The following is a 23,855-nucleotide window of genomic DNA, read 5'->3' on the forward strand; positions in this document are numbered from 1 at the left end:
AAATCTGAGAATTTTTTTCTCGTTATAAGTTGTCGATTGTGGACGACCTCGCGTCGCCATTCAAGTGAGAGAGCCTTGCACTTGCTTTATTGGCATCAGAAAACGAAGACGAGGTGTCGGCGACCACAGCAGTGGTTATTATAAAACAAAAGTCGACTGTTGATGTCGATAATAAAGAAAAGAGGTACACTCGCCGTTGGCTTTTCTCTCTCTCTCTTTCTCTCTCTTTTTCTCTCTCTTACACTCTTTCTCTCTCTCTCTCTCTCTTTTTCTTTCTTTCTCTCTTGAAAACCAACGGCGAGTTGAAAGGAGAGAAAAGAAGAGAAAGAGAGAAAAAGGCAGAAAGAAAGAAAAGGAGGAAAAGAGAAAAAGACAGAAAGAGAGAAAAGGAGAGAGAGAGAGAAAGAGAAAAAGACAGAAAAGGAGGAAAAGAATAAGAGAGAGAGCGACAAAAGAAAAGCCATATCTGGAGTTATACCGGGGCGAGAGAAGGATGTGGTTCCACGCACAGCGATCGACTTAATTCGCGCGCTCCTGGACTCTTTTTCTTTTCCTTCTTTCGACGGATTGCGTCCCGATCTCTGCCACCTTCTTTCTATACTTTTCTTATTTATCTCCTTATTGCCGCTTCCTCTCACCCCTTCCTCACCCCCTCTTCTCCTTTTTCCTCTTCTTCATCCTCCTCCTCCTCTTTTATCATTTTCTATCCCCCCCCCTTTTACCTCCACCCGCTTACCACCAATCATCATTTTCAATTCTTCTTCTTCTTCTTCTTGGTGGAAACGACCTCGCCCCGATATACTTCTCGTCTTGGTTTATAAAAAAAAAAAAAAAAAACTTGAGAATATTATTTCTGAGATCGATTGTGATATGAAATGGTGTGGGAAGTGATGAGGAGACAGTGGAGATAATTGAGGGAAGCGAGAGGTTGATGAGTGTCACAAAGAATGAATATAAGAAAAGAAATTGGGGAAAAAAGAAGCTGGATTGAGGGAATCGTTAGAGACCATCTGATGCGTTATGGTTTGACGTTGAATTTTCATGATTTTGCACTTCGATACTGTGATTTTACACTCTTTTGGAATTCTTTTGATTTACACCTATATAGAGAGAAATGTATTGGGGGGGGGGAGTTGGAGAGAAGATAATCACATCTGTCGTGGCGTGAAGATTTTTATGTGTGTGTGTGTGTACTTTCTTTCGTTTTCACATTTTCTTTTATTCTTATTTCGATTGTATTTCTTTTTAAATCCTTGATAACGTGAAGACAAGCAAGTATTGAGTATTTTTCATTTTTTACTCTCTAAATCTGAATCAGTGAAATTTGACTGATTTTCAGTGACTTTATTTTCGCGATTTCAATTAAGATCTCACTGAATATCAGTTAAAAATGATTTAAATATCAGTTGTCTTTACAACAACCGATTGTTAAAAAATCAAAATTTAAAAAAATCAATTGTCCAATCAAAAAATAACTAGTTTTGTGTATGCCTGACTGAAATTTCCAGTAATATTTTAATTGGTAATTTAATTAATAATTTAATTTTAATTGATAATGATTTAAAATTATTAATATTAATATTACTAAAATTTAGAAATTGCAATTCTAGAGTGTCCTTGATTTTTTTTGTTAAAGGTTTAAATTGTTTAAATAATTTAGTAAACAATTAATTAGTCAGAATACTAAACAGGTCATTTTTACAAGTCTGTGAATTTTTAGTGTTAAAAATTTGTCGTGGAATGTTAATTGTATTTCTACACTGTCCTTAACTTTATTGTTAAGATTTTAAACTGTTTAAACAATTTAATTCAAAATTATACCGTTTAGAATACAAAAAAGAAATTTTTGCAAGTTATTTTCATTTAACTGTGGACGTGAAGTGTAAATAATTTGTCAAGAAGTGAAATTTGCATCTTTAAGAGTCCATCAATTTGACTTGAAACATTCAAATTGTTTAAACAATTTAGTAAAAAAAAAAAAAAAAAAAACGGGACAAAATTTATAAAAAGATCGTTTTTGCGAGTTATTTAAATTTCACAAGGAACTTTAAGAGTTAAATAATTTATCGTACTTGGCGACCAAAAAAATTCATTTTAAACACTTCACAAACCTTACAAAAATTCCATTCTATATATATATTATTTTCCTGACTTTTTCCCAATTTTCATCAAAAAATATTTACTTCTTTCATATCCTGCTAATAAATTTAATTTCTTCAACGAATATAACTATTCATGAAAGAATTTAAATATTTATAAAAATAATTGAATTCTTGCGAAGAATTTTATAAAAATTTTTAAACAATTGATTTCTTTCGACTAATTTTATGCAAATTCTAATTTAAATGATTGAATTCCTAAGAAATTTTTATTATTAATGTAAAGAATTAAATTCTTACGAATGTTTTACAAAAATTTTTTTAAATAATTGAATTCTGTTTGAAAATTTTATGAAAATAGTAGATATTAAAAATCATTGAATTGCGAAAAGTTTTTAAAAATAATTAAATTTTACAAAGAATTCTATTTAAATTTTTGAGAATACTTAAATGTCTGCATGGCATTTTATGCAATTTTTTTTTTGAAAATAATTGAATTCCTAAAAAGAAAAAATTTATTACATTTAAAAATAATTGAATTCTTGTGATAAATATTGTTATTTATGAAAATAATTGAATTTTGCAAAGCAATTTATAAAAAAATCACTCAAAATAATTGAATTTTCGGGAATAATTTTGTTATTTTTGAAAATAATTGAATTCTTAATAAAAATTTTATAAACATTGTTTTAAATAATTAGTTTTTTCGAAATATAATAAACATTATGAAAATTTTATTTTAAATAATTGAATTCTTCTGAAAAACTTTATTTGTGGAAATAATTGAATTTTTCGATTAATTAATTTAAAATAAAATTAAAAATAATTGAAACTCTTCGATGAGTTTTATTATTTATGAAAATATTTAAATTCTTTTTTTAGAATTAGAATTTAATAAAAAAAATTTTTTTTTTTTAAATTGAATTTCCATGAAAAATGTTACTATTAGTGAAAGTAATTGAATTATAGTGAAGAATTGTATAACATTTTTTGTTTGATAATTGATTTTTTCGAAAATTTCCTGTGGAAAATTGTATTATTTATGAAAATAATTGAATTTTGGATGAATTTTATCAATTTTTTTTTTAATTATTGAATTCTTTAGCGAAATTTTATTGAAAATACTAGATATTGAAAATAATTGAATTTCGAATATTTTTTGAAAATAATTTAATCGTTTCCTTGATTTTGTTCTAAAGGTTTTAAAATGTTTAAACAAATTATTAAAAAAGTAAATGAGTTAGTTTAAAAAAACAGGAGTTTTGCAAGTTATTTACACCTAACACTGAATAATTTATCGTGGATTGGAAATTGCATCATTAGGGTACTTCATTTTATCGTGAAAGTTTAAATTTGTTTAAACAATTTAGTACTTAATTAATGGATCCAAATCCAAATAAATGGAAATTATTTGCATTTAACTGTGAATGTTAAGCTTAAATGCTTTATTGTGAAGTGGAAATTTCATCTAGTGTCTTGATTTTGTTGTGTAAGTTTTAAATTGTTTAAACAATTTCAAAAATTAAGTTGGTCTCACTGCAAAAAGAAGTATCTTAAAACTTAAAAGTGACTACAAAGTTACTTGAAAGATTTTATATTAAGATGTTTCTGACCTAAACATCTTAATATAAGATGCTTTAAGTAACTTTGTTAGTCTTTTAACTATCTTCAAGTATCTTTAAGACACTTCTTTTTGCATTGCTGAATACAAATAAGTTGTTTTTGTAATAAAAGGAAGAATAATTTGTCCTGGTTCTGAAATTGTGTCTCTGGACAGTGCTTGGTTTTATCATGATAGTCAAAAATTAGAGAAATAATCTAATCAAATTTGGTAAAAAAAATAAACATGTCAGAATGCAAAAGATGCAAGTTTTGCTATAGAGGATGCAAGCAATTGTGGATATATCACAACATTAAATTATACTATAATATTATAACACAATTATAATATTTTAGTAAGTTTTTAATGGATTCTTTTTTTTCAAGAATAGTGGATCCAAGAGAGTTAAATAAAAGTAAAGAGGCAGAGAAGAAATAAATCAACATCTAAAAATAAATATACGTATGTGGAGCCGATAAATCGTGGTATTGGTGACGTTATTAATACTGAAATGGTTCTAATAAGATTGTATTAGTGAACGCCCCCTTTCACACAAGTAACATTATAAAATATACACATGAGTCCAAGTTGTATATACATATATAATATTGTGTGTATCAGTGATCACCATGCACATCGTTCTCTGAACATAATGTCACACATGCTGATTTCTTTGTACGATTGCTATATAGTTGGACCCCGTTCACATTTACACTGGACCATCGTGTTCACGTGAACACGCTCACGATTGCCAAGTGTCCTGTATGTGCATATATATATATAAAGTTGGTACCAATGCTCGTGGGGTATCCCCCGACTCTCTGTTAGAGAGAATATAAGGTGCCTTTGGTCCTCTCTCGCTAGCTTGTCGATGGTTGGATGGTTGTTGGTTGGTTGGTTTAGTTGAACGACCTAGCCCGGATCTTACTCGTACCGATTACCGCTTTCTGTCTCCTTCTTCGGAACATGCTTGTGTTTATAAATACTTTGACCATGCATATTTACTCCAACTTTTGCTGCATACCGCACAACAGACCAAGAGAGAGAGAGAGAGAAAAAGAGAAGGAGAGTATAAAAACTATTCATTACATCTACTTATTATTCTCATCCGTTCCAATCGAGAGTTCTTATATTCTTTTTCAGTTTCCTATGCTTTACGATTTCATAAAACAATTACAGTTATGTTTCACATTTACTTTAATTCAATATCGATTATTACGTAACATTTCGTTGGGGCGCATTTTCAAATAGTCGAGATTTCTTTCTAAGATTAAAATTTATTGTAATTACTATTCAAAACTTCTACTTAAAAAGTGAAATTATTTTTTAATTTTATCATAAGGACAATAGTTTTTCTAAGGATATCAAATTAAGGCAAAAAGCATATCACAATTATTGCGATGCAACGTTTTGATACTATAATGGTATCAACTTGAGAATCTCAAAGGAAATGAGAAAAATTGAGCATATATTTGAAAAATATATATAATTTTTTTTTTTTTTAAATTTTTCCATCATCTTCCAAAAATCGAAAAAAATTTCTTTATAAAAATTGGGCATATAGTTAAATCATTAGATAGTACAAAACGATATGAGGGAAAATTCGAAATTAAAGACCGAATGTATCAAAATTTAGAGAAATGAAAATTAATATATACATTAAAATAATTCAGGGTTTCTACAAGTCATGAAAAACCTGGAAATCGTGAAATTTCTAATCGGATCATGGAATTTTTTTAGTTTTTGTTGTAAACCCGAGTGAATGAAATTCGCGCTCCATTTTTTTACTAGGAAAATATTAATGTTTACGAAAAATAAGTAAAATTTATGAATTTTAATAATTTATAAAAATTATAATTATAACCTTTCCTGAATTTAACTATTTCTACAATTTTTAACTAAACTTCATCTCTGAATCAATTAATTTAAATAATTTTCCAAAAGTTGTTCTAGAATTCAATTATTTAAATACATAAACCGATTTTTTGATTTTTTGATTTTTTATGATAATTCTGACTCTCCATAGTTTTTTCCTAAGTTATTAAAGTATAATATTTTTAAAAAATTATAATAATTTCTTACAATTAATTCTTTTTAAATATTTTAAAATAATTTTTGATCGAAAATAGTTTTTCAATTTTTAAAAATTTCCAAACAATTAAAATTTGGTAAAATCTTTTTAAAATAAATGGATTTTTGAAAAGTATAAATAAAAATGATCAAATTTTTCAAGAATTTTAATTATAAACAAGACCATGATTTCTCAAAAATTTTAATAAGTTCAAAAAGTAAATTTTGAATCTTAAAAAATTATCACAAAAAAATTCTAATAATTAGTTTTTAAAAATATTTTATTAATGTAATTTTTCGAAAATAATTGTATTTCTTAAAAGAATTTTTGAATAATTTTTAAAAAATAATGAATTTTTTGATGAATTTTAATAAAAAATTTTAAACATTATTGTTTTCTCCAAAATGTTAAAAATAATTCTAAAATGGTATTATTTTTGGAAATATGTAATTGAAAATATTAAAAACATTGAATTTTAAAAACTTAAAAGCTTATTTTCATTTTTAAATTTGCCTTTAAAGATTTTCCATTAAAATTTTGGATAATTCAATTATTTTCAAAATTTGCAATTTTAAATTCTTCAAAAGTTAATTTTCAAAAATTGTAACAAAACAATTTTTGCAATATTTGTTTATAGTTACTTTTTACATTATAAAAATCAAAATAAGTTGCACTTCTTTTTACTAAAAATTGGGGTATTTTGTTTCAATGTTTGAAAGAAAAGTCGAAAAAGTCCCTGAGAAAAATATTCTAACAAAACTAAATAAAAAATTTAAACAAATAAAATCTTGGAAAAATAAAATTTCTGTCACATAAAAATTCAAATGAACGGAAGTTTATAAAAATTAAGGTCAAAAAATTTTAAACTACAATTATTTAGATAATTAAACATTCCTAAAAGAAAAATCCTTAAAAGAATTTAATTTCGGGCAAATTACAGACCAAATGCATCAAAATTTAAAGAAACAAAGAAAATTTGACAAATTAAGATCTAATTGAATGAAAATTTCCATTCATAATTTTCGGACAATTCAACATTTAAAAATAAAATTCTTAAGAGAATGAAAATTAGGACATTTAAATACCGAATGCATTAAAATTTAGAAAAACGAAGAATCGAATAAATTAAAATTCAAAAGATAAAAAAAATTAGAAAAATTAAAATTTAACTGTATCAAAATTTGAAAAAACAAAAATTCGAACCAAAAATATTCTAATTAAACTAAATGAAAATTTAAACAAATAAAATCCCGAAAAAATGAAATTTCGGACACTTAAAAATTCTAATTAACTGAAGTTTGGAAAATTAAGTTAAACAAATTTTGAATTACAATTATTTGAACAATTACACATTCCTAAAAGAAAAAATCTTAAAAGAATGAAATTTCGGACAAATTAAAGACCGAATGCTTCAAAAATTAGAGAAATGAAGCTTCGGTTAAATTAACATTCAAAAAATGTATATATTTTTTTTTTTTGAAAAACAGAACTTTGAACAAATAAAATTATGGTCGCATGGAAATTTGGAAACTTGAAAATTCGAGTAAAAGAAAAATTGGAAAAATTAAAATTCCAATGTATCAAATTTCGAAAAAATGAAAATACGAATATATTGCAGTGCAAAAAAATTGTAATCAGAATAAATATAAATTTTGACAAATAAAATTTCGAAAAAATGAAAATTTTGTCAGGAAAAAATTCTAATGAACGGAAAATTAGACAAATTAAATAAGCAAGTGAAAATTTGTAATAAAAATTATTCTGACAATTGAACATTTCTACAAATAAAGTTTTTAAGAGAACGAAAATTTGGGTCCAAAATTAGGCGGACAATTATGAATTTTGTACAAATAAATTTCTATAATCAAACAGAAGTTCGGAATGAACATTTTCGGAGTTCGGACAACAATTCGAACAATAAAAAATTCGTACAAATAAAGTTCATAAGCGAATGAAAATTATTCAAAAAAATTAAACATTAGTTAATCAAAAAATTGCAACAATAACAAAAATTTTCTTCTTAAAAATAATTTTCTTTTTTCAAGCTTAAAAACAAAAAAAAAGTCGATCAAAACCAATTAAAGAAAAAATAGAAATAGATTCGATTTAATTGATTTGTGTAAACAAATCAATTAAAACGAATCTATTTCTACTTTTTTCTTTTAATTTTGTTTTCCAATCAATTACCCCGTCAAGTGTTGTTTGTTTATTGGGGAAAAAACACGTAAATTCCTTTCACTAAAAGTTCAAGAGTCAAAATTAGTTGTATTGAGCGGGAAAATTGCAGTATCGATTGTACAATCGCCGTGGCGCGCAGAGTCACCCTTATTCTCTTTTACGGTTCTTTGTTTCTTGAAAGGTGCTTCAGAATACTGTACTCGAATGAAGTAGGTACTCGGTATTCAGTGACGCAGGTCGCACGCGACCCAAGCAACCAAGTCAAAACATTATGTTTTTTGTCCACGTCTTGACTCGATACAGTGAACGCAGTTACACTGCTAATTACACGCAAAAGAAAAAGGGGGGCACACGGTTATTATTATTTAACCATATACACACAACGGAGAACACTGGGCTTTTTTAAATATAAATCAAAGTATAATTTTACACATTAAAGATAATAAAAAAAGAAAGAAAGAAAGAAAGAAGAAAAAAACTCACCGGTATAGACGGACAAATGTTGTGGTTTCTTTTCGGCTCTCCACCTGAAATCAGACAATGGGATTTCTTTTAATTATTTCTTTTTCAAGAAATATTTTTGCTTTATATAATAAATTTATATAATATTTAACTCAAATTTAGTTGAATTAAAATTAAATTATTACTCTAAATTTTAATTAGTATTAATAGAATACTTAAATGATATTAAAGTGATAACAGTGATAGATATCAAAAATAGCGGATTAAATGTAGAAAAATTAAAAAAAAATTAAAAGTCGGTTCGAAAAATAAATGGTATTTTTAAATTTTCGAAAAGAAAGTTGAGTTTTAAATAAATTTCAGTAAAAGCTCGGTGTTGAAGTTAAAGCTGTTTATGGATTAAAAGCTGGTGGCGCCTGAGACGAGACATGTGGGATGCATGAAGCCTGTCAATTATTCTACAATGTCACTTTTTAAAATAGGATTACGTGATAAGAAAATGAAGTGCGCTACGTAGTTTTCTAATAGAGCTACCCGTTTACCTATTGATTTTCCTCGCCGATAAGAGAAAACGAAATTATCAACATTCATTTATCAATGATCCACTTTAGAGCGATAAAGAAGTGCTCTAAAAAAATTGACTAACGGAAAAATAATTATGATAATTATATATTGTATTTATTTTATTCTGTTAATTGAATTTTATTAATTGCATTAATATATATGTTAATTATGTTTATTAATTAATTAATTATGTTAAATTAATTATGTTAATTACCTTGTTTTAATTATATTAAAATATTATCATGAAATATACTAATTGATACTTAATTAATCATTAAGATACTTGATAATAATCAAGTTGGTACCCCAAGTTTCAAAAATACTAATAAATATCAAATTGATACCCAAGGAAATATTTTATTAGAATTATACAAAATTGGTACAAATGGTAATCAAAGATACTAAAAAATAAAAAAAAAATTGGTACCAAAAGTCATCAAAAACACTAAACACCAAACAAATTCGAACCAAAATGCTTAATAGAATATTATCAGCAACGTATTGGTACCAAAAATTATGAAATTCGTACCAAAAGACATCAAATATACCAATTAGCATCAAATTGGTACCAGAAGACTTCAAAAATATCAATAAATAGCAAATTGATACCCAAAAAAATAAAAAATTCTAGAATTTTACAAAATTAGTGACAAAGATACGAGAAAGTTTCAGAATGGTACAAAAATTATCAAAAGGCATGAAAAATAAAACTCAAAGGCACGAAAAATACCAAAAAAATATTTAATTGCTACCAAAAAGCATCAAAGATTCAAAAATTATTATCAAACTGGTACTGAAAGGCATCAAAGATACTAAAAAGTTAAAAAGTATTAAAAAGCAACAAATTGGTTCCAAAAATTATAAAATTGATACGAAAAGGCATCAGAGATACTAAAAAGTTAAAAAGTATTAAAAAGCAACAAATTATTACCGAAAATTATGTAATTGGTACTAAAAATCATCAAAGTTACTAAAAAGTAACAAATTGGTACTAAAAGTCATCAAAGATACCAAAGATTATTATATTGGTACCAAAAGGTATCAAAGATACCAGAAAGTATCAGATTGGTACCAAAATGATCAAAAAGCTTGAAAAATAAAACACAATGTCATGAAAAATACCAAAAAATATCTAATTGGTACCAAAAGGCATCAAAAATTCAAAAATTATTATCAAACTAGTGCTATAAGGCATCAAGGATACCAGACAAAAAAAAAGTACAAAAAGTATTAACCGAAAATTATAAAATTGGTACCAAAAGGCATCAAAGATACTAGAAAGTAATAAATTGGTACCAAAAGGCATCAAAGATACTAAAAAATAACAAATTGCTGCCAAACAATATCAAACTGATACCTAACAACCTGTTAGTACCAGAAAGCATAAAAGATAACACAAAATATCAAATTGGTACTAAAGGAATTAAAGATACCAGAAAGTCTCATATTGGTACCAATAGGAATTACTGACACTAGAAATTATTATATTGCTACCAAAAAGCATGAAGGGTATCAGAGAGTATCAAATTGATGACGTTAAAGATATTATATAAATTATTAAATTAGGACCAAAGTTCATCAAAATTACTAAAAAAAAATAACAGATTGGTACCAAAAGTTATCAAAAATACTAAAAGCTAAACAAGTTGGTACCATAACATAAAAGAAATATATTTGTTTCATAAAAGAATATAAAGAAAAAATTGGTACCGAAAATTAGAAAATTATTACCCAAATGGTACAAATGGTACCTGAAGCTATACCAGAAAGTAACAAATATACTGAAAAGGAACGAATTACTACCGAAAATCATCAAATTAGTATTAAAATGTATGAAAACAGAAATGTTTGAAAAAAATGATGAAATTCTTAACAGAACGCAATCAAAGATACCAATAAATGAAAAAATTCCAAATGATCCCTATCAATTTCCTCGGGTGTGATTCAACAATGTCGAGAGTGTCAAAAGTGATTACAAATTGTCCTCTACAATCGCTCATTTGTTTCTAGATCACGACTTCAACTCAGAACGAATAGAGCAGCTGCGTCAATCGCATTTGTCGAGAAGTTCCACATAATAGTCTTTAACAATCAAGATCGGTTTGCCCCGCTTCTCTCCTTACAAGCGCGACTTATCACTCCTTTTTTCTTCTCATTTTCCTAAACATCCCTTCTTCCACTAACTTGTTCTTTTTTTCCTCTACTTTTTTTAATTCTTTTTCCTTCTGGCGCGCGTGTCCGATTTCTCCTTCGTCGACGGCATTTCCGTCTTTGTTATTCTCGTCCTCATCATAATCATCGTCATCATTATCATCATCATCATCATCATCATCTCTCTCGTCCGGTTGATTGTATAATTGGGTGGCAGCAACGAGCTCCGTGCGTCACTGCGATGATTTACCCCCTCTCCATCCCCTACCCACCGGTCAACACGGGCTTCGGTCAATCACGTCGTAATTACTTTTAATGCTGGACGATTCGACTGACACAATATCTAACCCGTTCAACGTTTCTCTCTCTCACTCACTCTCTCGTCTTGTCTCGCTAACTGCCCGCGCGCTCTCTGCATACTTCGCACGATCGAATTAATTGGTAATAGACCGCGACGCTCAACCGAATAAATGGCAAATTATTTTCATAATTCATTTATTATCAGGCCGTCAATTTTTTGGCAAAATCAATGCATCTTTTTATTTAATGTTTAGAATTAATACGAACATATCAAATTGGTACCAAAAGGTAATGAAGTGATACCAAAAAGTATCAAATCGAGGAAAAGAATTGCGAACTTGATACCAAAAAGCAACGAATTGATAACAAAAAGTATCAAATCGAGAATAAGAAATATGAACTTGGTACCAAAAAGAATCAAATTGGTACCAAAAAGTAACAAATTGATAAAAAAAAGTATCAAATCCAGAATAAGAATTATGAACTTCGTACCAAAAAGTATCAGATTGGTACCAATAATTATTAAACTGGTACCAAAAGACATCAAAGTTACCAAAAAATAACAAATTACTACAAAAAGGTAAAGAAGACACCAAAAGGAATCAAATCGACAACAAATAGTATGAAGTTTGTACCAAAAAATTTTAAAGTTTTATCAAAAATGATTAAATTGGTGCCGAATGGTATCAAAGATAATTAAAAATAACTAATTAGTGCCAAAAGGTAACAAAAATACCTAAATGAATCAAAGTGACATCAAAATGTATCAAAGATACCATACAGCATCTATTTAATATTAAAAATAAAAAATTGGTACCAAATAATATGAAACCAATACCAAAAAACTTAAATTTGAAAATCAAAAGGCATGAACCATACTAAAAAGTAATGAATTGGTACCGAAAAAATACCAATATGACAAAACTATCAAGTTTTTTGACGAAAGATATCAAAGATAATGAAAGGTAACAAATTGGTACCGAAAGAAATACCAATATGACAAGCATCAAGTTTTTTACCAAAAGGTATTAAACATAATAAATAATAAAAATCTCCATAAATTCTAAAAACTAACAAATTACTCCTGAAACATATCAAATTATTACCAAAATTAAATAATTGGGTACCAACAAAAAAAATGAAGATACTAAAAAATAATAACTTAACACCGAAAAATTATCAAAACAATGTCAAATAATTTGTTATCAACAGGCATAAAAAATACTAACTAGAGGAAAAAGCTATTACCAAAAGCGTCAAAGACACCTAACAGTAACAAATTGGTATCAAAAATTAAGAACTTCATACCAAAAGGCATCAAATGTACCAAAAATTATAAAGTTGGTACCAGAAGGCATCAAAGATACAAATAAGTATCAAATTGTTACCTGAAGGCATAAAAAATATCAATAAATATAAAATTGATAACCAAAGAAAAAAATCTAGAATCTTATCAACAGTAAACAAAAATCTACTAAAAAATAAAAAATTGATACCAAAAGTCATCTAAAATACTAAGCACTAAACAAATTCTTACTAAAATGCAAAAAAGAATATAAGAAACAAATTTGTATACAGTGGCGTAGGAACCGGGGGGGCAAGGGGGGCAGTTGCCCCCTCCCCAGTTATATACATATTACATTGTTAAATATATCTATATATGTAGTTTGCTCCCCCGGAAAATAATTCGTTCCTACGCAGCTGTTTGTATAAAAATTACAAAATTGGTATCCCAAGACATTAGAGATACAAAAAATTGGTTCCAAAGACATAAAAGATGCCAGAAAGTATCAAAAATATTTAAAAACAACTTTTTACCAAAAGGTGTCCAACATACAAAAACTTATCAAATTGTTACCAGAAGGTATCAAAGATTCCAAAAATCATCAAATTGGTACCAAACGGTATCAAAGATAAGAAAAATTATCAAATTTGGTACCAGAAAGAATCAAAGATTCCAAAAATCATCAAATTGGTACCAAACGGTATCAAAGATATGAAAAATTATCAAATTTGGTACCAGAAAGAATCAAAGATTCCAAAAATCATCAAATTGGTACCAAACGGTATCAAAGATATTAGAAAGTATCAAAAATATTTTAATGCAACAAATTGTTACCGAAAATCATGAAATTGTTACCAAAAGTCATGAAAAGTTGCAAAAGATATTAAGTTGGTACCAAAAGGCATCGAAAATACCAAAAAGTAATAATTTGAGGCCAAGCAGTATCACATTCTTATCCAAAGGTTTGAATAATTCTAAAACTAAACAAATGAGTTCCAAAAGTCAGAAGAATACAAACAAATATCAAATTATTACTAAAAGCCACTAAATAATATAATGATCAAAAGTCATAAAAATTCTAAAGAAAATAACAAAAAGTATCAAATTCAGAATAAGAATTATGAACTTGGTACCAAAGAGAATCAAATTGGTACCAAAAAGTAACGAATTGATAACAAAAAGTATCAAATCCAGAAGAAAAATTATACACTTGGTACCAAAAAGTATCAAATTGGTAGTAATAATTATTAAACTGGTACCAAAAGACATCAAATGCCACTAAATAATATAAAGGTCAAAAGTCATAAAAATTCTAAAGAAAGTAACAAATTTTTACCAAAAATTATTAAGTACCAGAAAACATCAAAGATACCAATAAGAACCAAATAGATACCAAAAGAAATAAAAAATTCTAATTGTAAAATGAGAAAGGAAAGGCTTTAAGGAAACTGAAAAGTAACAAATTGGTACCGTAAAATATGGAAATTGGTACCAATTGAAAATTAGCATCAAGTAAACTAAAAATCATCTAATTGGTACCAAATATTATCAAACTGATACCAAAAATGCTAAATTGATGAAAAAAAAACCCCCCGTATCTACTCAATCATTTCGATATCAATTTGATCCTTTTAAATGATTCCTTTAAAAAGAATGATGAACGCATTTTTTTCCTACACGTTATTTTCAATATAGACACACGGGAAACAGAAGTCTGTAATCCTGCGCGTATATACCAACCATCAATTAGGAACAACTTTCGATTGGCTATAGGTGCCAGGAATTAACCTTAATTTTGTTCTTCCATTTTTTTCTCCTCCTCCTCCACCTCCTTCTTCTTATTTTAATGATTATATGCAAAGAATCATTAACATAGGAATTTATGCTAATAAAATATCCTGACGAATAGCTTTACGATGCGGGGAGAGAAGAAAAATATATGATTGGTATGCAGAATATACGCTTTGACACTGAGGCTATAATTGATGAATTCAACATGTTTGATTGAGCACCACTGCGATGTTCTTAAGTGAAATTGATACGTTCTTTCATTTTTTGTTTGAAGGAACTTGTCTCTAGTCAGTACATTGTCGTTTGTCAGTTGACTAATTAATATTGCCAATTGTCTGCAATGATAATTTTTGCCTGTCATTTATTCGATTAAATTTTTTTTCCTCTCTTTTTTGATTTTGTTTCGATATTTGACTAATAAATTTATTCTTAGAATCTATAAATTCAGATTTCTTTTTGATTTTTTACTAGAAGAAGTTTATAAATCAATTCACAGTGTGGTTAAAAAAATCATAACTTTCTAGATTTCAATTAGTTGGGAATTAATTTAGTGGCAAAAAATTAGCCACTGATTTCAGGCTAGAAATATTTTTACTTTAGTATAGTAGCAGTAGTTTTATATTATTTTTTTATTTTACTATTATTGTATTTTTTTTCTTTTATTTTTACATTAGTCAAAATAGTAAAAAAAAAGAAGAAAAGTCAAAATAACTGAAATTTGTGATAATTTAGTTAAAGATTATCTTTTTTTAGAAATTTACTGAAAAATAAACTACTAATTAGTCATTTTATACCAATAATTAGTTATTTACCACTAATTGCTTTTTTACTAATTACTAAAACGGAAATTCAATCAAAAATTTTCTGTCAATTAGTTTAAACTAATTCTCACGAAAAAAAAATAGTTCTGTGAGTGAAAATGCATTTTTTTTCTCTTCTAACGGAATAATAGAAAATTATTCTTTCATAATTAACGGTAATGACAATTACATTTAATAAAGAAAAGATCTACTTTGACATCCTGTTAACCAGTAATTTTGTCAGGAACCCTCATTTCCGGTATTAAAAGTCCACTAATAAAAGTCACATCATTTGAATGGAGCAAATCATAATTCCCAGAGTAATTCATTTAACAATATTTTGTAAACTTAAAACTTTTTCTTTAGAAAAGCAAAAGTGTCAAAAAGAGGCAAAGTTGATTAAAATTTACAGTAAAAAAAATTTAGTTATTAGTGATTAAAAAATAAAATAATAAATTACATAACTAAAAAAGAATTTAAAAAAATTAGTTCTTCAGTAAAAAATAAAATGATAGAAGTGCTTAATTAAAATTACCCCCCTCCGCTGGTCTTTTTTCAAACGATAAATTTTTCCAGTGTTGAAATTAATCATTCACTCGTCTATTTCGATTGATTTTTCAAGCAGATCATGCTGTGATTTGATTAGAAAATAAAATAGAGTGGTGATGATTCAGGTTAAGGACAATTTGTTTCAATACATCAAAGAGTCGACTTTGAACTAATGTCGATCGGTTTGTAACTGACCCCAAAGATGTAAACTAAAGAATTAATAATAAAGCTTTCATAATTAGAAAAGACAACATATTTTTTTTTCATTGGCCAAACAAATTGACTTTGAATTCATAAAAAAACGAGCAATAAAAATAAATGTTTTCCTTTCGTCAATTACTGTTTGTTTCTATTCTTAACTCATAAAATTTTACTTGAAACTATTTTTTTTTAATTTTCACTTTAGAAAATTAGAAACTACAAACTTTGCAAAAAAATCTTTGCATTTATTATAAAACTCTCATCGAAATTCATAGAACTTTATTTGAAACTCATAGTTCTTTTAATTTTGAAAATTGACAAGAATTTTTCATTTGAAAAAAAATATTCATAGAAAGATTTATGTAAAACTCTAACGAAATTTCAGATCTCTTACTATAACTCATGGAGTCTATGAATATAAAACTTGAAACTCATAAGTCTCTAAAAGAAGTGCAGCATCACATTTGAAGTTTTTTTAATGGAAACTATTTGTAGAAGGAATTAGTAGTGAAGACATTTCTAAAATTCTGATTCAATTTCTAAACTCTTACTACAACTCATAATAATTTTAAACCTCATAGAACTCTAAGAATGAAAAAAAAATTAAAGTTCAGTCTTTTCTCTTTGTTAAAATTTCAGAACTCTCACCATAATTTATGGGCTTTGCAAAAACTCATAAAATTTTATTACTCATAGAATTCTAATTATTGAAAATTTCAAACTGCATAATCGTTTTTCAAATTAGTGGAAACTATTTGTAGAAAGAATTAGAAGTAAAAAATTTATAGAACTCTGCGATAATTTCAGATCTATTACTAAAACTCATAGAGCTCCTAAAAACTCATAAGACTCAAAACTCACAAAGTTTGTAAACTCATAGGTCTCTATACATGCAAAATCTTCAAGTGCTGTCTCTTTATCGAATTCTAAAAATAAAAAATATTGAAATTGTTTGTAGAACAATTCGGTTTAAAAATTATGAAACTCATACCAAAACTCATAGAACATTAAAACTGTTAACGAATCAAAAAGTCCTTAGATATTCAAGAAAGCAAAAATTCTTTTTCATCCAACTTTTCTACACTTTCCTGTACAGTTCTTAGGAAACAATAAAAATTGTTCTCCCTTAACGAATTCTGAGAAAAAGAGTCGCATGTTCTGAATCTGAGAACTTTGTGGATAATCAGGATTTAATAAAGGCCTCATCGTCTTTTGAAGTTAGATATATACATGATCCTTATGTGCAGGTTTGTCGAAGTCGTCATCGTCATCATCATCGTCGTAGTCGTCGTCGTCGTAGTCGCAGTTGTCGTTCGCCACATTTATTGGAATTATAAAGCGTATAGAGGAAGGAGGGCAGGAAAGAGAGATTTGTTTGAATTATTCAAATTAGATACGAAATTGAATGCGTGCTCTGCTCGTGTGCAGGTAATGACGGGCACTTGCATATAAATGGTAATTATTGTCATTATTCTGACCGGTCGTTGTGTATACGCGCATCGTCGTCGTGCCTCCTGTAATGCCGTGTGTTCCCATACACTAATTGAGATAATTATCAAAATTGTTTTATTGTTGCTATAATTACGGGGGACATGCCATGTCCACCTCATTTTCCCCTCTGTTTTTCCTCATTCATCTCGCCCATGATTTTTCAATTCCAAAAAAAAAAAAAAAATTATTTCAAATTAACAAAACAAAACAACCTTTTTTTCTCATTCAGCTCGCTCATCAGTTTTCAATTTAAAAAAAAAATTATTCCAAATTTAGAAAAAAATAACTTTTTACATATTCATCTCTCTCTTTAATTTTCAATTCCAAATATAAACCGTTCGAAATAAAAAAACGAACAAAAAAGACACTAAAATTCAAAAAGGCATGAAAAATATCAGAAAAACAAAGGAATAACAAACTGGTACCAATAATTTTCAAATTGGTACCAAAAGACATCGAAAATTTAAGATAACAAAAATTATTAATTTGAGGCTAAACAGTGTGAAATTGATAGCCAAAGGCATGAAAAATACTAAAAATATCTATTTGGTATCAAAAGGCATCAAAGATACCAGAAAGTATCAGATTGGTACCAAAATTTTCAAAAGTCATGAAAAATAAAACTCATAGGCATAAAAAAACCAAAAAATATCTAATTTGTACCAAAAGGCATCATAGATTATAAAGAGTTAACAAATTGGTGGCAAAATTTAATCAAAAATTCAAAAAAATGACGTATTGCTACCAAAAGTAATCAAATACTAGAAATAAACAAATTGGTACCAAAATATATCAAATGTACGAAAAAGAATCAATTTCATACCCAATGGCATTAAAAATACTAACAAATTGGTACCAAATTTCATCAACATTTCTAGAGAAATAACACATTGGTGACAAATGTTATGAAAAATAATTAATTTTCGGTACTAATTTATAGGTTTATTAACCAATAAATTAGTACCGAAAATCATCAAATTGGTACCAAAAAACACTAAAACGCATTAAAGATGCCAAAAATTACCAAATGCTACATATTATAATCAAATTTATCCAAATTTTTTTCCTTTATTATTTTAATTTTTAATTCGACATAAAAAATATTCATGATTAACAAAATAAAAAAACCGAAAAGGACCAAAAAATAAGCATCCAAGATACCAAAAAGTATCAAATTTTTGCCAAAGTGTATAAAATAATATAAAGAATTAAAAAATGGTACCAAAAATTAACAAATTGATACGGAAAGGCATCAAAGACACCTGAAAGTATCATAATGGCACCGCAAATACTAAAAACTAAACAATTCGGTACCAAAACGTACAAAAGAATATAAAGAAATAATTGGAACCAAAAATTATGAAATCAGTATCTAAAGGCATCAAAGATTCCAAAAATCATCAAATTGTTACCAAACGGTATCAAAGATATGAAAAATTATCAAATTTGGTACCAGAAAGAATCAAAGATTCCAAAAATCATCAAATTGGTACCAAACGGTATCAAAGATATGGAAAATTATCAAATTTGGTACCAGAAGGCATCAAAGATACCAAAAATCATCAAATTGGTACCAGAAGGCATCAAAAATTTCAAAAATCATCAAATTGGTACCAAACGGTATCAAAGATATGAAAAATTATCAAATTTGGTACCAGAAAGAATCAAAGATTCCAAAAATCATCAAATTGGTACCAAACGGTATCAAAGATATGAAAAATTATCAAATTTGGTACCAGAAAGAATCAAAGATATGAAAAATTATCAAATTTGGTACCAGAAAGAATCAAAGATTCCAAAAATCATCAAATTGGTACCAAACGGTATCAAAGATATGAAAAATTATCAAATTTGGTACCAGAAGGCATCAAAGTTTCCAAAAATCATCAAATTGGTACCAAACGGTATCAAAGATACCAGAAAGTTTTAAATTGATACCTGAAGGCATTAAATATACTTAAAAATAACAAATTGTTACTAAAGCTCATTAGAATTACTCAAAAAGAACAAATCTCAAATTTTACTCAAAGAACCGAAAATCGTTAAATTGCTACTGAAAGGCATTTAAAATACAAAAAAAACATTTTAAATTCGTTCTAAACAATATCAAATTTATCCCTTTAGTTTTTCCTTATTCGTCATCTGACCCATGATTTTTCAATGTTCGAAAAGATACTATTTCAATAAAAAAGGTACAATAAAATAAATCAATACATAAATATAGTAAAAAAGGAACAAAACGAAATAAAGAACAAAAAAAATGAACAAAAAAATCTGAAAACAACAAATAATAACCATATTTGTTGATTTCATGTTTAAAATAATCATCTTTTTAAAAAGAATAAGAATACACTTTTAACGAAACCAACTCATCTTTTCAGTTTGCGAGAGTGTTTTTATCACCCTCTTTGAAATTGTCGGTAATTGTTCAGCGTCACGAGTGTAACACCAGCGAGTAAATTCGTGACTGTCAATGGTCGTTGTGGTGCTCTCGAAATTAATAATAAAACCTCGAAGCGGCAGTGGCATTGAGTCCGAAGCCCTCTTGTCATAGATTTAATAAGAGCAAGAGAGGTGGCGCGGTGTAAAGGGGGAGAGAGAGGCCAAAGGAAGAAAGAGAAAGAAACGTGAAAAGGAACATTCTCCCCCCTAAAAAAAAGAAAAGAAAAGAAAAAATAAAAAAAAGAGAAAAGAGATGGATAACACAAAGCAGCAGAGAGACTCACTTACTCTCTTAAGTCCAAAGCTGCTAGAGCAAGGGCCACTCTTGGCTCGGAGGACAAAATCATAATAAAGCCAATAATTAAGCCACAATATAGCGACCGGCAAAAAAATGATGGGTTAAGATGAAGAGGGGTAGGAAGGGGGGGGGGGGAGGGGAGAGCGAAATGAGGAGAAGGAAAGCCCGAGTGGCTCTCATTGTCCGGTCGGTTTGAAAAGAAGTTCAAAGATATACTATACGAAAGACCACGCGACGAAGAGACCCTTTTTTTCCAAGGAAACAATAACAGCGACAAGGATCATACAATACAGGAATTATTAGCTTTCCGTCGAAAATAAAACTAGTAATGACCATTGACTCTTATCATATCAACCATCTCTTTTTTTTTCTTTCTCTCTCTCACTCTCTCCCCACTCAACCAGCCCTTCATCTCTACGGCTTATAATTTATCTTTCATTCTCTCTGATTTTCCACCCTCTTTAGTTCAAAAGAAAATTATTTCATCCGCGATGACCATATATATTCATTTATAAAAAAGCCAATCGCATGGCTTTCACAATAAAACAGATATTCAATAGGCAATTAATTATAATAGTAGTAATTAAGTAATAAAATTTATTAATTATCATAATTAATAATAATTGAATAATTAATACATTTAATAATTCATTCATTACAATAATTAATACTAAGTAATTATTAATAAAATAATAATATTATTATAATTAATATTAATCAACTATTAATAGGTAAAAATATTATTATTATTATTATTATTATTATTATTATTATTATTATTATTAATAATAATAGTTTTATTTATGCAATTTATAATAAAACAATTATTTCAAAAAATTATTAGGGAATAATTGTGACCAGATAAAAGAGTAGTTTTATATTTACTTTGCGAAGAAAAATGTTTTCAAATTTTAAAGTGAGGGTTAGTTTTCGAAAATTCAAAATGTCGGATCCAATATGGTGGAGAAAAATTTAAAAAGACAAATAATTACTATTATATTTAATGAAGGAAACGATAAAAATTTTAATAATTGAGATTATTTTGGCTCATTAGAACCGAAGAATCATTTTCAAAAATTCCAAAAAGAAATAGTTCCAAATAAAAATAGGAATAAAGAAACAAGAAAGGAACAAAAAAACAAAAAGAAATAAAAAATACCAAGAAGTATCAAATTGTTGCCAATCAATAAAGAATTGATATCAAACGGCATGAAAAACAGTAAAAATTAATTAATTGGTACCAAAAGTTGTCAAAAATTCGAAAAAATATCAAACTGGTACAAACAATTTTCATATTGGTATTCTTTCCCTCTGTTTCTTCATATTTAATTTATTTTTCAATTTTAAATAAAAATTATCTCAATTAACAAATAAAATAATCAAAAATAGAACAAAAAAGCAAATAAGGCATTAAAGATACCAAAAAGTAACAAATTGGTATCTAAAGGCATCAAAGACACCTGAAAGTATCAAATTGGCACCAAAAGGCTTCAAAAATACTAAAAACTAAACAATTCGGTACCAAAACGTATAAAAGAATATAAAGAAATAATTGGAACCGAAAAATATGAAATTAGTATCCAAAGGCATTAAATATACCAAAAATTGTTTCCAAAAAGCATCAAAGATACCAGAAAGTATAAAAAATATTTAAAAACAACAAATTGGTACCAAAAGGCATCAACGATACAAAAAGGCTTAAAATTGATGCCTGAAGACATGAAAGATACTAAAAATAGAGAAATTGGATCCGAAAGGCATCAGAGACACCAAAAAGTATCATATTGCTACCAAAAGGCAACAAAGATACAAGAAAGTATAATATTGGTACCAAAAGGCTTTAAAGTTACCAGAAAGCCTTAAATTGATACCTTAAGTAAAAATTGAGAAAAATAACATATTGCTACCAAAAATAATCAAATACTAAGAATGAACTAATTGGTACCGAAAATCATCAAATTGTCAGGGAAAGTCATTGAGGGTAGAAAAAATTAATAAATTAGTACCAAAATCATCAGAGAGTAGATAGGGTTATAAATGGGTACCTAAAATTATCAAATTGGTACCACAAAGATATCTAAGATACTAAGAAGTATCATATTGGTTAAAAAAGTTATTAAAGGTACTAAAAAAGTATCCAATTGATACCAATAGGCATCAAATATACCCGAAAATGATTGGGGTACAAAAGTTCAAAAGAGAAATATCAGATTGGTACCAAAAAGGCATCTAAGATACCAGAAAGTATCAGATTGGTACCAGAAAGAATCAGATTGGTACAAAAATTATCAAATTGGTATCACAATTCATCAAAGATACCAAAAAGTACCATATTGATACCAAAAGGCGCCAAAGACCAACAAAAATTACCAAATTGGTTCCAAATCGTATATCAAAAAGTGTCATATACCAAAAAGAATTAAAGATACCAGAAATTAGCAAATTGGTACCAAAAGAAATCAAAGGTACCAGAAAGTACCAAATTAATATCTGATGGCACTAAAGAAACTAAAAATTAACAAATTGGTACCAAAAAATTCATCAAAATTACGAAAAAAAATTAATGAGAAAAGCTACTAATTTTATATTTATTTAAAAAAAAGATGAGTTAAACTTTGCAAAATAATAATACTTAGAATTATTTTGGTTCATGTGGAATGAAGAATCATTTGTGAATCAAATGTGAAACAATTATTAAAAAAAATAAATTTATTTACCCACAAAAATACTAAAAAATTTACTTTTCCACATTGACAAAATCCTTCCAAACATCAAAAAATAACCAAATCATTCATCACACACACGAGCAAAAAACAATATTGACTCTGATTCTTAATTTTCAGGCGTTGATTGATTTCATTCAAAGTGGTCTTATCAGAGAAACAATGTCTGGAAATCTTATCCAATGGCAAGGAGGAAAAGAGAGAAAAAAAGAGAGAGAAAGTAAGCAAATAAGTGATTGATTTCCCGACAGGCAGTGTGTTTAAAAGAACAAAAACCAGCGTGTGATCGTGTCGACGATCGAGGGACGTGCGGTTTTTAAGTAATCAAAGTCAAGAATCATATATATACGAGTATTCAGAGTAGATGTGCTTTTATTTTTTACTCTCATTTCTTTTGTTTTCCTTTTTTGTTTTTTAAATGCTCATGTATATAAGAGTGAAAGATCGTCATTGAATTATTTGTATTTTGAAAGACAAGGGGGTCAAGGAGAGAGAAGAGAGAGGGTGGAGGGGGTTGATGGCGTTGGCGATGGTGGTGATGGTGGTTAGAAAAGATGCGAAAGAAAAGGAGTATAACGACGTTATCAGACACGACCAACGATTCATCAAGCCGATAAATCTTTTCGGTCATTCAATTTTCTACCTCACGATCAAGGAAGGATAAAAGAAATCTAGACCATCATGTACATTCCGTTTGCGAGCAGAAAGAGAGAGAATAAAAATAAGAAGAGAGGAAGATGTAGAAAAAAAAGAATACTGCAAGAGACTTTTTCGAAATCGTCGACGCGTTACGACAGTTCCTTCTTCTCTGCTCCATATTACTTCAATTCCATAATCTGAGTCTTGTTCT

At 27.8% G+C, this 23,855-nt stretch overlaps 1 long non-coding RNA gene across 2 annotated transcripts in view; it reads right to left on the reverse strand.

Annotated features, from left to right (window-relative positions):
- LOC122504385 overlaps positions 1-23,855 on the reverse strand; it is a 167,751-nt gene that overhangs the window by 37,679 nt on the left and 106,217 nt on the right. For both annotated transcript variants that reach the window (XR_006301828.1, XR_006301827.1), the window contains one exon: positions 8,432-8,475. This is a non-coding gene — a long non-coding RNA (uncharacterized LOC122504385). The remainder of the gene's footprint in view (positions 1-8,431; positions 8,476-23,855) is intronic.

The sequence above is a fragment of the Leptopilina heterotoma genome, unplaced genomic scaffold, assembly GCF_015476425.1.
Source record: "Leptopilina heterotoma isolate Lh14 unplaced genomic scaffold, ASM1547642v1 Lhet_294, whole genome shotgun sequence".
Classification (NCBI taxonomy): Eukaryota; Metazoa; Arthropoda; class Insecta; order Hymenoptera; family Figitidae; genus Leptopilina; species Leptopilina heterotoma.